This window comes from Anolis sagrei, chromosome X (assembly GCF_037176765.1).
Source record: "Anolis sagrei isolate rAnoSag1 chromosome X, rAnoSag1.mat, whole genome shotgun sequence".
In the NCBI taxonomy this organism is placed as follows: domain Eukaryota; kingdom Metazoa; phylum Chordata; class Lepidosauria; order Squamata; family Dactyloidae; genus Anolis; species Anolis sagrei.
Window position 1 is genome coordinate 103,225,070 of NC_090034.1, and position 13,875 is coordinate 103,238,944.

The following is a 13,875-nucleotide window of genomic DNA, read 5'->3' on the forward strand; positions in this document are numbered from 1 at the left end:
GTGAGTATATCCCAAACTCTATATATTAACTGGAAAAGTTGGGGGTCGTCTTATACATCCAGTCATCTTATATGCCGGAATATACGGTAATATCGGATAAATGAAGGTCGGATAAGTAAGACTCTACTATTGTCGCTTTGCGGTTTTGAAAAGTGATGAGTAGCCCTGCTTCCAGAGGTTGGATTTTTTTACCTGGTAGCAGTTAATACTGCAGACTTTTACTTTTATTGCACGAGGGAAATTGGGCACGAAAGCAGTCCCTATTACAATTTGTATGAGAAAGCAATGTGGAAGTCTTTTTGTTTTAAGACAACAATGAAATAAACAACAATGATGTTGTGCAACCTACAATAACTGTATACCGCACACTTCAGATGTTCCATTTGCCTTTGTTTTGAGATCTATTGACTGTGCATGTACAGATACATGCTTGCTGAAATATAATAAGCATGGCTAACTAATTGCAGAAATGTTATATCGGCAACATTTTTTCCTTTTGAACTTCCGTTTTTATGGTGTGGGTGTAAATTGGCACCCAGCACTACACCAAACTACACTGGGAGTTCCAACAGATGGACTTACTAGAACAATCCCTTTTTAAAATAATATTCGTGGCATGGTAAGAGTCTTATATGTCAAATTACAGTGGTTCTAATAAATCATTTCCTTGGTACATCTGCTTTTCAGTTGTTGTTTTTTGGTATATTTTATGTCTTCTAAGTAAGGTTTAATGGGAGGCTTCCTTATTTATATCTAAATAGAGAATCTTGTTTTGAAACTAACGGCAAGAGGGATAGTTGCCTGTAATGGATACTGTTTATAGAAAGAACCTTCTGTGTTTCATTAGAAACTATGTGAAATTTGGTGCTCACACATTTTGTTAAAGGCTGAGGCACAGCATTGCTTGTTGTAAGACTCAAGAACAGAATTTTTTATCTGTAAGGATCCATGTTCTGTTCCTCAGGCATTTTTTTTAAAACTTTCATAATTTTTGATTACCTTAATATTTCATATCCCTCGTTGTACCTATAAGAGGTACAGGTTTGAATGGTTGAAACACTTATCTTGCTGAATAAGCAGAATTATCAAAGTCTTTCCTAGAAATTGTGATGTTTTCTTGATAATTTGTTTATTTATTATTTATTTTATTTATTTCGGGTACTTCTACCCCGCTCTTCTCAACCCCTAAGGGGGACTCAGGACGGCTTCCAACCGGCATACGTTTGATGTATACAATTCAACACAATAAAATGCATAGTAACAATAATTATAAACAGTTAAAACATTACATTAATACCATAAAAAGCCAGCCTGGTGGCCATCATTTCGCGAAGTCTGTAATGAATAAATTCATTCCGCTTATCATAGTCCGTTTCCAAAGCTTTAGTTGTCATTGTCCTTGTCAGTCTGCCAGATTACCCAAAGGCCTGGTCCCATATCCATGTTTTTAATTTCCTTCTGAAAGAGAGGAGAGATGACAATGATCTAATTTCCCCGAGAGTGAATTCCACAGGCGTGGAGCCACCACCGAGAAGGCCCTGTCCCTTGTCCCTGCCAATCTCCTCTGTGACAAGGGCTGGGCCGAGAGCAGGGCCCCTCCAGAAGATATTAAATTTCCTAGGCAGGACATAGAAGGAGATACTTTTGTTTGTGCCAGGAGCGACTTGAGAAACTACAAGTTGCTTCTGGTGTGAGAGAACTGGCCGTCTGCAAGGACGCTGCCCAGGGGACGCCCAGATGTTCTACCATCCTGTGGGAAGCTTCTCTCATGTCCCTGTGTGAGATTCTGGAGCTGACAGATGGGAGCTCACCCCGCTTCCTGGATTCAAACTGCCCACCTTTCGGTCAGTAGTCCTACCAGCACAACCCATTGCGCTACCGGGGCACCTTGAGAATAATTATGCAGTATTTGTGTCTATCATAGTGATCCTAGCTCTTGTCTGACAAACACAGAAGTAAAATCTCAAAGGCAAAGTGTGTTTGTACAGCAGGCTGTGCATGATTGGCGTGCACACATTAATCCTTTGATTTGCATAGATTTTGTAATGTCTAATAGATATTGTTGCTTGAGTACCGAACCCTGTGAATACCTTCTGTGTTGAACAAAGACAATTGAATACATGCACCTATCGAGGGAAATGGGATTTGGGTACGAGTGAAACCACATTTGAGTATGATTGAAGCATTTTTAAAAGGATTGCAAACATTCCGTGTTTCTCTTTGCATCTTTTACTAACTTCCCAAGTGGGGTCTAAATTTCACTGTAATAGATTTGATGGGTTTTTGAGACGCATCCTTTTCTGGCATCTGTTCCCTGTGTTAATTATAAAGCTCATTCCAGAATTACAGAAGCCTCTGGAGCCGTATTTGATCTAGTGGTAGGACTCCATTGCTTGATGAAGGCTGCAGTAGATGTGTTTGAGCCCAGGCACAAAAATCTCTTCTGCCTCAGCTTCATTTTATCCAGAGAACTGTAAGGGAAATTGCACAATTCTTCATTGAACTAGAAGAAGGGTTGCCTGCGCTTCCCTCCCCGTCCCCTTTTCGGGATGTGGAAGGACAGGCTCCTCGTGGCATAATTTGTGAACTTAAGTTTTGCAACATGTTTACTTAACTAGAGCATTCCCTTTCAGGGGTCCTGGCCAATGTTCAAATATCTTTCAAAATAAGTAGAGCACAGTCACACTAAGTCCAAGCAATAGGGTTGCTGTTTTCAAAACTCCTAGTGGGCCTTTACATATGTAGTGGCATGGGTTTTATCTACTGAGAAGAATACCGTATTTACTCAAGTCTAATGTGCCATCTAAGCACACCCCTGTGGTGCAGTGGGTTAAAGCTGCTGAACTTGCTGACCGAAATGTCACAGATTCGAATCTGGGGAGCGGCATAAGCTCTGCCAACCTAACAGTTCGAAAACAAATGTGAGTAGATCAATAGGTACCACTCTGGTAGGAAGGTAACAGTGCTCCATGAAGTCATGCTGGCTACATGACCTTGGAGGTGTCTACGGACAACGCTGGTTCTTTGGCTTAGAAATGGAGATGAGCACCCCCCCCCCCAAAAAAATTTGGACATGTTTGGACTTGATGTCAGGGGAAAACCTTTACCTTTACCTAATGTGCCATCTAATCTAATGCACACATCAATTTTCAAAACCAAAAATCTAGTAAACTCTACCTGGTAAATCACACATTTTGAACCCATAATCTATATAAATAAAAATATAATGTTCGTTTGTGGGATTAACGTAACTCAAAAACCACTGGATGAATTGACACCAAATTTGGACACAATACACCTCTCAGGCTAACAAGTGACCATCACTCATAAAAACACCGAAAAACACAGCAGAAGAGACTTAAAAAACCAAGAAAACAAAATTACATTACAACGCTTGCGCAAAACCCTATATATATATATATATATATATATATATATATATATATATATATATATATATATATATGCGCAAAAACACACACATATATAAACACAAATATATATACACACAGCAAGGCATGGGCCTATGGGCCACAGCAAGGCATGGCAGGGGACTGCTTATATATATATATATATATATATATATATATATATATATATATATATGAGATGCCAAATGTAATATGCAGCAGCAAATAATAATAATAATAATAATAATAATAATAATAATAATAATAATAATAGATTTAAAGTTCGAACTGCAAATACTCTGGCACAAGCCAGTCAAGGTGGTCCCAGTGGTGATCGGCACACTGGGTGCAGTGCCTAAATACCTTGGCCTGCACTTAAACACATCTGGCGCTGACAAAATTACCATCTGCCAGCTGCAGAAGGCCACCTTACTGGGATCTGCACTCATTATTCACCAATACATCACACAGTCTTAGACATTTGGGAAGGGTCCGATGTGTGATCCAATACAACAGCCAGTAGAGTGTCTGTTGTGGACTCACCTTGTTGTGTTTCAAATAATAATAATAATAATAATAAGCTTTATTTGTACCCCGTCTCCTCTCCCCAAAGGGCAATCTTTGTAATTTGGCCATTACAGTTGCTGCCTGTCTAGAATTCCTTCTTTAAAAACAAAAAGCGTTTGAGCATCAAAGCTTTCAACAATAGAAAGGAAAACCTTGGGGCGCATCTATGCCAGTGGTTCCCAACCTTTGGTCCTCCAGTTGTTTTGGACTTCTAGTCCCAGAAATCCCCGCCATTTTACCAGTTGTTAGGAATTGTGAGAGCTGAAGTTCAAAACACCTGGAGGTCTAAAGGTTGGGAAACAGCGAGGGACCTCAACCCAAACTACAAATCTCAGGATCCCATAGCATTGAGTGATGGCAATTAAATTAGGGTTGAGGTCCCTCTAATAGAAGCTCCAAGCACTCCTAAAACAGCTTCATCTTTTGCTTTGGCTCAGCACTAAGATGATCATATGATGCGGATCTAATCACACCCTAGTTTTGACAGGTTATTTAGCCAAAAAGGTTGAGCATTAGAGTCAAGTACATAGGACATTTGTTACGATGCAACCTTCATTTGCATTAGGAGGAGCTGGGTGTTTTTCCCAATTCAGGAGCATGGAGCAGAGGGAATATAGTAGCAGGGCTGGTGCAAATTGTGCCCATTCTTCGTTTCTCTCCTTGTACCAGTGAGCTTCCAAAAGGATCCAGAACGACTCCATTATTGGTGCACATGGCCAGATAGCTCATGTACACCTTCCCTCTAAGAATAGCCCATCTGTTCCCGGAGATTAAACGTCTCAGATCCAGATGGTTAAAAGCTTAAATCAGCCTTTCCAAAGATACAAATGACCCATTTCAGAGATTTTCTACACTTGGGCCACTGTGGCGCAGTGAGAAAATTTACAACTCTGTGAAGAAATCCTTTCCCCATTGTTGCGCTTACAGTATATTCAGTGGAGTGAAGCAGCACCTCTTGCGCTGATGTGCTTCAGGGTCACTTGGCGTTTGCTTTATTAAAAGTGATATTCGACAGTATGTAATTCTGAATGTGAAAACTACATCAGGCTGAAGCTGAGGATTTAAATACACAGTGTGTAGCAACCAATCGGCCTTAAATTAGGCTAATTTGTGGTATGTTTTAAACTGCTCAGCTGGGATATGTTTCATTATGAATTAGAATGGGACTATTCAGCAAACGATGAAAATAATTTCATTGTGAATTACTTATTGCAGAAGAGCATTTCTTCTTTCCACCAATAAAATATAGTAAATGAGGTGTTATTTCTTGTTAACTCGGAATAATTCCTAGTTTGGTGTTTAGATAACTAATCTTTTGTGCTGAGGAGTCTTGGTATTACTTGCTTCTCTTCTCAAGAGCTCACGATACTTGGAGAATCCCTTGTCTTTTGGTTTAGTGTCTTGTACATGTTACTGTGTTTTGGCCTCACTGTTACTACACTGTTGCAACAAGAGCGACACGTCTCACGAAACCCTCTTATAGTGCCAAGCGTTAACAAAATCCATGGATAATAACATAGCCCAACAAAAAATATATATATTTTCTTAGTGTCTTTGTTTTTAGGCCTATTCCTGGGATTATTTCTCGCCGATTGGCTGAGGAAGGCAGTATACAAATACAGTAAATAAATAAATAAATTATTTGGGGTGCTGATTCAGAAAATTGCATTGGATAGACCACATCAGCTCTAGATTATTAAATAAGGTTTTCTGTGGGCGAGCAGATGACGACTACTGGATGACATGTGTTCCGTATCAGAAACTAGAGCTGATGTGGTCTATCCAATGCAATTTTCTGTATCAGCATCCTAAATTAATTGAATCTAAAGTTGACCAAAAATTGATCAATGGTCCAAAAATGGTCCAAAATGGTTAAAAAAAAGGTTGGGAGCCACTGGACTAGAGGTAATGTAATAGTAGGAATTGTGAATGAGAATTGTGCCCACTCTGTCCTTTATTTCAGTCTATGAGGGTAATTTTGATCAAGGGCAAGCATGTAGAAGAATTTGAGAATTAAATTGCATACCTGCGATATAAATTGCTTGTGTGTAACGGATAAAAAGTTTTGCTTACATTCTGGCTGCATAACATTTAAAAATTAATGAAATTAAATAAAAATAGGGGGGCTTACAAAAAATCCAGCGATTGGGTGTTTCTCTAGGAGAGGAACCTTTCCTCCTTTTTTTCATCTTCTAAAACGGAACGTGCCGTAACACACATGGCCATCTGAAACAAGTGACACATTTTCTTCAGATCATCTTTGTTGATTTTGCAAAGTTTAATCAAATGAGGAAGTCATTAAAAGGGGGGGGCAGGGGGGAAGGACTTTGTGGAAGTGAGGCTGCCAACAGCCTTAGCTGGCATAACCAACATTGAGGAATGCTGGCATTTTTTGCAGTTCAGCCACCATTATCTAGAGGACCACACAATCCCCACCTTGGATCAAAGCAACCATAATCTACTAAGGTTTGTTTAGCTATGTGTCAGATTGTGTAGGTAGTGTGTATCAGAGATCTATCTTATTTGTACTAGCATTGCCTTTCCCCTGCTACTAAAAGATATCAGTAAAATTATACAAATGGGGGGCCTTTCTATTACAAGGAAGATATGTTTAAAAACTGTTTATATGATATATATCAGTTTTGCATGCTACTAGACAGGTTATGTCATAATTCATATTTTTCTCAGAGTTTTTTCTGTGGCAGTTTATTATGTCATGTTTTCCAGCGATATGTCCCTTGTATAGTAATTTATAGCAATAAGGGGATTGGGTACAAACATATAACTATACAAACATACAGCTATCATTAATTGCTAGATAGTAGCAGAAACATATACGGTGTTACTGCTTTGTAGACAAATTTCTGCAGGGTTGGAAAATGGAGCAACAAGAATGGCAACATTTGGGGCAAGGAGAAACAGGATGATAGGAATATATTATTTTAAAACTTTTTACAGTATCTTAGACAAAAGAGTATGTCATATTATATACAATCTAACAGTAAATAAACATCAAAAACATCTTTAATCATATTTTTATTATTTTTAAATTTCCATTACAACTTATGCTACATATAACTATCACACACCTTTTATCCACTTATGCATGTTGTATTTCTTTATAATTATTATTATACTGTTTTCCCCCCTCTTCCCCTTACCCTTAGTTTGTGCCCCTCTCGCCAGGACCAACCAACACATGTTGTTTCACCATTCCAAAAAATCATTGTTTCACTAGCTGGCTTATACCCCTTTCCCTCATTAAACACATACTCAATAAATTTTCCCCATATTTTCCAAAAGTCTGTTAGTTTACATATTCCCCCTTTAATTTTAATATTGCAAGTTAGCTTATCATTAGTGGCTATATTCCAAATTTCCCTATACCATTCTTCTAATTGAATTTTTTTCTTTCCAGTTTTTTGCTATTAACAATTTAGCTGCTGTTACCATATTAGAAACCAATTCTTTCTCCTCTTGTAAGGGAATTATATTATCATGCATAAGTAATAATGCTAATTTTGGTGTAATCTCAATCTCTATTTTTATTATTGCTCTTATTTCTTTGAATATGCTTTCCCAAAACGTTTGTATAATATTACATGACCACCACATATGAAGGTACATCCCTATTTCCTGACAACTTCTCCAGCACTGATTTGAGTATTTTTATCAATCTGATTTAATCTAATGGGAGTTAAATACAGGGTGATAAGAAGATTAAGAATGAATTCATTGGGTTGCATGCTCACATATTATTTACCATTATCATGTATTTACCATGTGATTTTCTTTCTGAATTTCAACATGTTTTTTGCTAGCAAACATGCTGACTCAGTCTTCAGTGTTGATAGTTTCCTCTTTGAAATGTGGCAGCCAAGTCTAGGCAGAAGAATAGCATGTGTTGGGATGTCCCTAAGCCACAGGGCTTCATTACGCATGCTGAATCGCTTTAGCAGATGCCCAGTAAGCATATTTTTGATTAAAGAGTTCGCAGTAGAGAAGTTCAGAGTCCAACGAGATTTATTTCTTTAAACAGGAATGGTAGGAATCATGTGGCCTTCCAGGTATTTGTGTAATGAAAGCCCAGCATTCCCCACTATCGGGTATATTGGTTATAGCTGGTGGGATGTGGAGTCCCACATCTGGAGGGCTGAGTGATTTCAGCCTCGTCTTTACAACAGTCCACATCATAATGAAGGTTTCTAACTCAGAGGTCTTGCTTGACCTTGTTTAGCGGTATCGTCAATTGATTGCTTGTGTCATCCTGCTGCCTGGTTAAATTAAAAGTCTCCCACCTCTTTTTCTAATGCTGAGGCAATCCCCTGCTGTCTCACTCCTCAAGCGCTTGTGTATGTGTCACATTCCTTGTTTGTTTTGGTAGCCTTTTGCTTTTTCCAATATCAGCTGTTTCAATCTTTTCTATGCTCGCTTGTAGTGCTTTATTTATGGCTGACATGCTCTGGGCACTTCGTAGCAGTTGAACCAGCTAGCATTTGGAAAAGACGGTTCTCAGCCTGCCTTTTGAGTTTGCTTTCAAAGGTTGGCTGGACTTGTTGAGGTCCTTCTGGCTTTGCTTAGAGACAGATCAGTGAGCCAGCTCTTTGCTCTCTCTGTACTGTTTTGAAGCACAAGTCATTCTCACTCTAGCACAGTGGTTCTCAACCTGTGGATCCCCAGGTGTTTTGGCCTACAACTCCCAGAATTCCCAGCCAGTTTACCAGCTGTTAGGATTTCTGGGAGTTGAAGGCCAAAAACATCTGGGGACCCCAGGTTGAGAACCACTGCTCTATCACATAATGTGTAGCTTGGATATCATACTACAGCAGGCATGGGCAAACTTCAGCCCTCCAGGTGTTTTGGACTTCAACTCCCGCAATTCCTAACAGCCGATAGGCTGTTAGGAATTGTGGGAGTTGAAGTCCAAAACACCTGGAGGGCTGAAGTTTGCCCATGCCTGTGCTACAGCCTCTGAATTGTGATTTGCAAAATGACCCAAGAAACGGTAAGATTGTGTGTTTGAATCTATCATCCATGTAAGCATCTTTGGATCCATGTTTCTCAACCTGGGGGTCATGACGGGGTGTCAGAGGAGTCGCCAAAGACCATCAGAAAACACAGTATTTTCTGCTGGTCATAGGGGTTCTATGTGGGAAATTTGGCCCAATTCTATCATTGGCAGGGTTCAAAATGCTCTTTGATTGTAGGTGAATTATAAATCCCAGCAACTACAACTCCCAAATGTCAAGGTCTATTCTCCCCAAAATTCATTCGTATTCATGTTTAGACAGATTGAGTATTTGTGCCAAGTTTGGTCCAGATTGGGTTGTTGTAGTTTTTTTCGGGCTATATGGCCATGTTCCAGAGCAGTGGTTCTCAACCTGGGGTCCCCAGATGTTTTTGGCCTTCGACTCCCAGAAATCCGAGCCAGGTCACCAACTGTTAGGTTTTCTGGGAGTTGAAGGCCAGAAACATCTGGGAACCCCAGGTTGAGAACCACTGCTCTAGAGGCATTGTCTCCTGACGTTTCGCCTGCATCTATGGCAAGCGTCCTCAGAGGATGCAGGCAAAACGTCAGGAGAGAATGCCTCTAGAACATGGCCATATAGCCCGAAAAAACCTACAACAACCTAGTGGTTCTGGCCATGAAAGCCTTCGACAATACATTGTCGAAGATTCATCAAGTTTGAGTCCACAGTGCTCTCTGGATGTAGGTGAAATACAACTCCAAAACTCAAGATCAATGTCCCACCAAACCCTTCCAACATTTTCTGTTGGTCATGGGAGTTCTGTATGCCAAGTTTGGTTCAGTTCCATCATTGGTGGAATTCAGAATGCTCTCTGATTGTAGGTTAACTATAAATCCCAGTAACTACAACTCCCAAATGTCAAGGTCTATTTCCCTCAAACTCCATCTGTGTTCATATTTGGGTGTATGGAATATTCATGCCTAGTTTGGTCCAGATCCAGAATGCTCTCTGATTGTAGGTTAACTATAAAACCCAGCAACTACAACTCCCAAATGACAACCCCCCCCCCCCCCCCACAACCCCACCAGTATACAAATCTGGGCGTATTGGTTATTTGTGCATTTCAGATATTTATATTAGGATTCGTAACAGTAGCAAAATTATAGTTGTGCAGTAGCAATGAAAATATTGTTCTGATTGGGGGTCATCACAACATGAGGAACTGTATTAAGGGGTCAAAGCATTAGGAAGGTTGAGAACCACTGTGATAGAACATCTCTATTTGAATGTTGCATATGTGCATATGTCTTTTGTGGAGAACAGAGAAATATTTACAAGAGCATTGCTTGATTATGGACCTTCCTTCCTCTCCAGCAGCAAAGAGATGATTTTTGGGGCAGAAAAAAAGAAGTGCAGTGGCATTTATTGCTAGATAATGTGCGGTTAACTCCATCTCTGCAGCATGTGCCACTTCCACAAGCCCCTCTGAATGAGTCTTGAAGTTTGTAGAAAACCTTTGAATTACAGCCGTGCTTAACTAAGATAAATACCCAGCTGGCCTTAGGTGCAGAGCGGCATTAAATGTGGAGTGCGTGTCAGCTTCCCCTTTTCCCACTTTTATTTTGGCTCGCGTTCCAAATACTTAATCTGGTGACTCAGCTGACTTTTCAAAGCTACCTCTTAGAAAAGTTGAATGCACTTAAGATCAAATGCTCCAGGTTTCTTTTTCTAAATCAAGCGTACAATAGCATTTCAAACTTACAGCAACCTTTTGTCTCCTGTAATTCATTCCAACTGAAGAACTAGTTAAACTGCATTATTCAGCCATCAAAGCAAAGGATAATTTATATTGGCTGCGGATTCAAAGTCCACATTCTCTGACAACAGGCATGTTGTAACTATGAAGGCCAGCAATGTCATCCGAGTGCCAATCCTCCCGCTCCCCATTTTAAAAGAGCAGTGCCAGTTTTAATCTGAATTAAAAGAAACCAGAATGCCTGCAGTATTGCAAAATCAGTATAATTGGGAAATGTTCAAATTGCTTCTGCACTCGTACTTAAATCTTGGCTAATGCATCCCAGTAATATCCCTTAAGAATGCTCTTAGGTCTTTTTTTCACACTTCTAACAATGGTGATCCTATTAGACTGAGCCTATCCATTTGTGGAAACGTAATCTTCCTGATTATAAGAATAATCAGATGCCATTGTTGACCTTAAACCAAAAAGCAAAGATAATGTCTGTCTAGTGCATTCTGTATTGCAACACTGGCTTCAGAAAAAAATTAGCTACTAGCTGTCCCCTGCCATGTGTTGCTGTGGCCCAGTCTGGTGATCTGGAAAATAAAGTAATGAGAAAGTGTTGGTTTCTAATATATGTAATTTATTTATGCTTTTGGGTAAACAGTATTTCTTGTTGTATCTTTGTCATTGTTGATGTGGTTTGCCTACTCTGGAACATGCGACATATACTGTATATACTTGAATATAAGCCTAGTTTTTCAGCCCTTTTTTTAGGCTGAAAAAGTCCCCCTTGGCTTATGCTCGAGTCAAGGTTGTATATTGTTTTACTCTATTATTATTATTATTATTATTATTATTATTATTATTATTATTGTTGTTGTTGTTCTTCTCGTTTCATTTATTATTTTATTCTAATTATTATTATTACATTTATCATTTTACTCTATTATACATTTATTGTTTTACTGTATAATTGTTGTTATCGCTACATTCATTATTTTACTCTTTTTGTTATTGTTGTTCTTATTACATTTATTATGTTACTCTCTTTATTATTATTGAAAGGATACGTAAGCACATTTATTTATTTATTTACAACATTTATATGCCACCCTTCTCACCCCGAAGGGGACTCAGAACGGCTTACAAGTAAAAAGTAAATACAATATATTATTATCATAGCACAATATTAATATTATATATTACATTGTACTATAACATTATACTGTGATATTATTAGTAATATTACATTTAATATAAAATATATAATTATAATATCATTTTATTATTATTAGTATATTATTATTTACATTGAAGAAGATAAATAATCATTTAATCAGAGTTGGGCAGTCTTATCTTAAATTACCATTTTTGTAAATATTCAAAAATATATAACCTACTGATCCCTCAATTAATGTAATTTAATTGGCATCTATTTTTATTTTGCAATTTAGCAGTAGCTGCTGCTTTTCCCACCCTTGGCTGATATTCGAGTCAATCCATTTTCTCAATTTTTTGTGGTAAAATTAGGTGCCTCAGCTTATATTCGGGTCGGTTTATACTAGAGTATATACGGTAATTGTCCTTTTTTAGGAGTCCCTTTCCAATCTAAGATATTATCTCTCTGTGTGTATGTGAATAATATATATCTATATCTATGGCTGGATGGCTCTTTGTCAGGAGGGTTTGATTACGTTTTCTTGCCCTGGTGAAGGGAGTTGGACTGGATGGCCTTCAGGCAGCATTTCTGTTGGTCATGGGAGTTTTCTGTGGGAAGTTTGGCCCAATTCTATCGTTGGTGGGGTTCAGAATGCTTTGATTGTAGATGAACTATAAATCCCAGTAACTACAACTCCCAAATGTCAAGGTCTATTTCCCCCAAACTCCATCTGTATTCATATTTGGACATATGCTATATATTCGTGCCAAGTTTGGTCCAGATCCATCATTGTTTGAGTCCACAGTGCTATCTGGATGTAGGTGAACTACAACTCCAAAAGGTCAATGCTCACCAAACCCTTTTAGTATTTTCTGTTGGTCATGGTAGTTCTGTGTGCTAAGTTTGGTTCAATCCCATTGTTGGTGGAGCTCAGAATGCTCTTTTATTGTAGGTTAACTATAAATCCCAGCAATTACAATTCCCAGATGACAAAACCAATTTTTTTGAGTGATGGTCACTCCTTGTGTTAGTAGGTGTCTTGTGGCCAAATTTGGCGGCAATTCGTCCAGTAGTTTTTGAGTTATGTTAATCCCACAAACGAACATTACATTTTTATTTATATAGATTTTGGAAAGGCTGGAAGAAGAAAGATTTCTAGTATAGAAATAACAGATTTCTTATAGTAGTCGTTCAGCTCTTTCAGCTGCACATTGGGCAGATTTCCTTTCCTTGATGCTCTCACCTTTTGCAATTTCTCTTTTCCCATCTTGTTGGTAATGCAGTGATTTGAAGTGTGGTGTAGCCAGGGGACAAAGACATAAAGCTGACATTTGACTCCTGTTAAACTTTACGTTATAGTAGTTAATTTATAGTTCAGGAGACTTTTCGCCTTTTATTGCTATTTTGTTAATAACCTCTGCCAGATAAACTATATAAAGTCCACAGAGTTGTGTGTTTATTGGTATAGCCACTGCCTAGCGAACAAGAATCACGCTCTTTCTGTAAACGGAGTTATCTGGTCATCTTGTCTCATGAATGTGTTTCAGGAAATCTGGAAGTGGTCTGGTCTCAGCTCCTTGCATGTCTCTGTCTCTTGAAATTATCCAAAGCAAGCTAAGTGATACCTAGGTGTACCAATATGGTAGGTCTGTGGAAATTCTTCCCTAAGGAAGGGAATTTAGCACTTCAAGAATATTGCCAGCTAAACATCTACATGTCCATTAGATACAGGATATGCATGTGTTATTTTATTTATCATGTCAGGAGCAGCCAGACATTTGTATTACATTTTAAACAAAACAAACAAACAGACAGACAAAACACAAAGTTTGCAAGATTGGCAGTTGATTAAATGTCCAATATCTGGCCACTTGGAGTGCCTCCGGTGCTACTATAAGAAGGTCCTCCCTTATGCATGTAGCAGGGCTTCTCAACCTGGGGTCCCCAGATGTTTTTGGCCTTCAACTCCCAGAAATCCTAACAGCTGGTAAACTGGCTGGGATTTCTGGGAGTTGTAGGCCAAAAACA

General features: G+C 38.7%; 1 protein-coding gene across 1 annotated transcript in view; it reads left to right on the forward strand.

The window, feature by feature from the left end:
• LOC137094971 (rho GTPase-activating protein 35-like) overlaps positions 1-13,875 on the forward strand; it is a 118,111-nt gene that overhangs the window by 32,777 nt on the left and 71,459 nt on the right. The gene's annotated exons all lie outside the window — the stretch shown is intronic.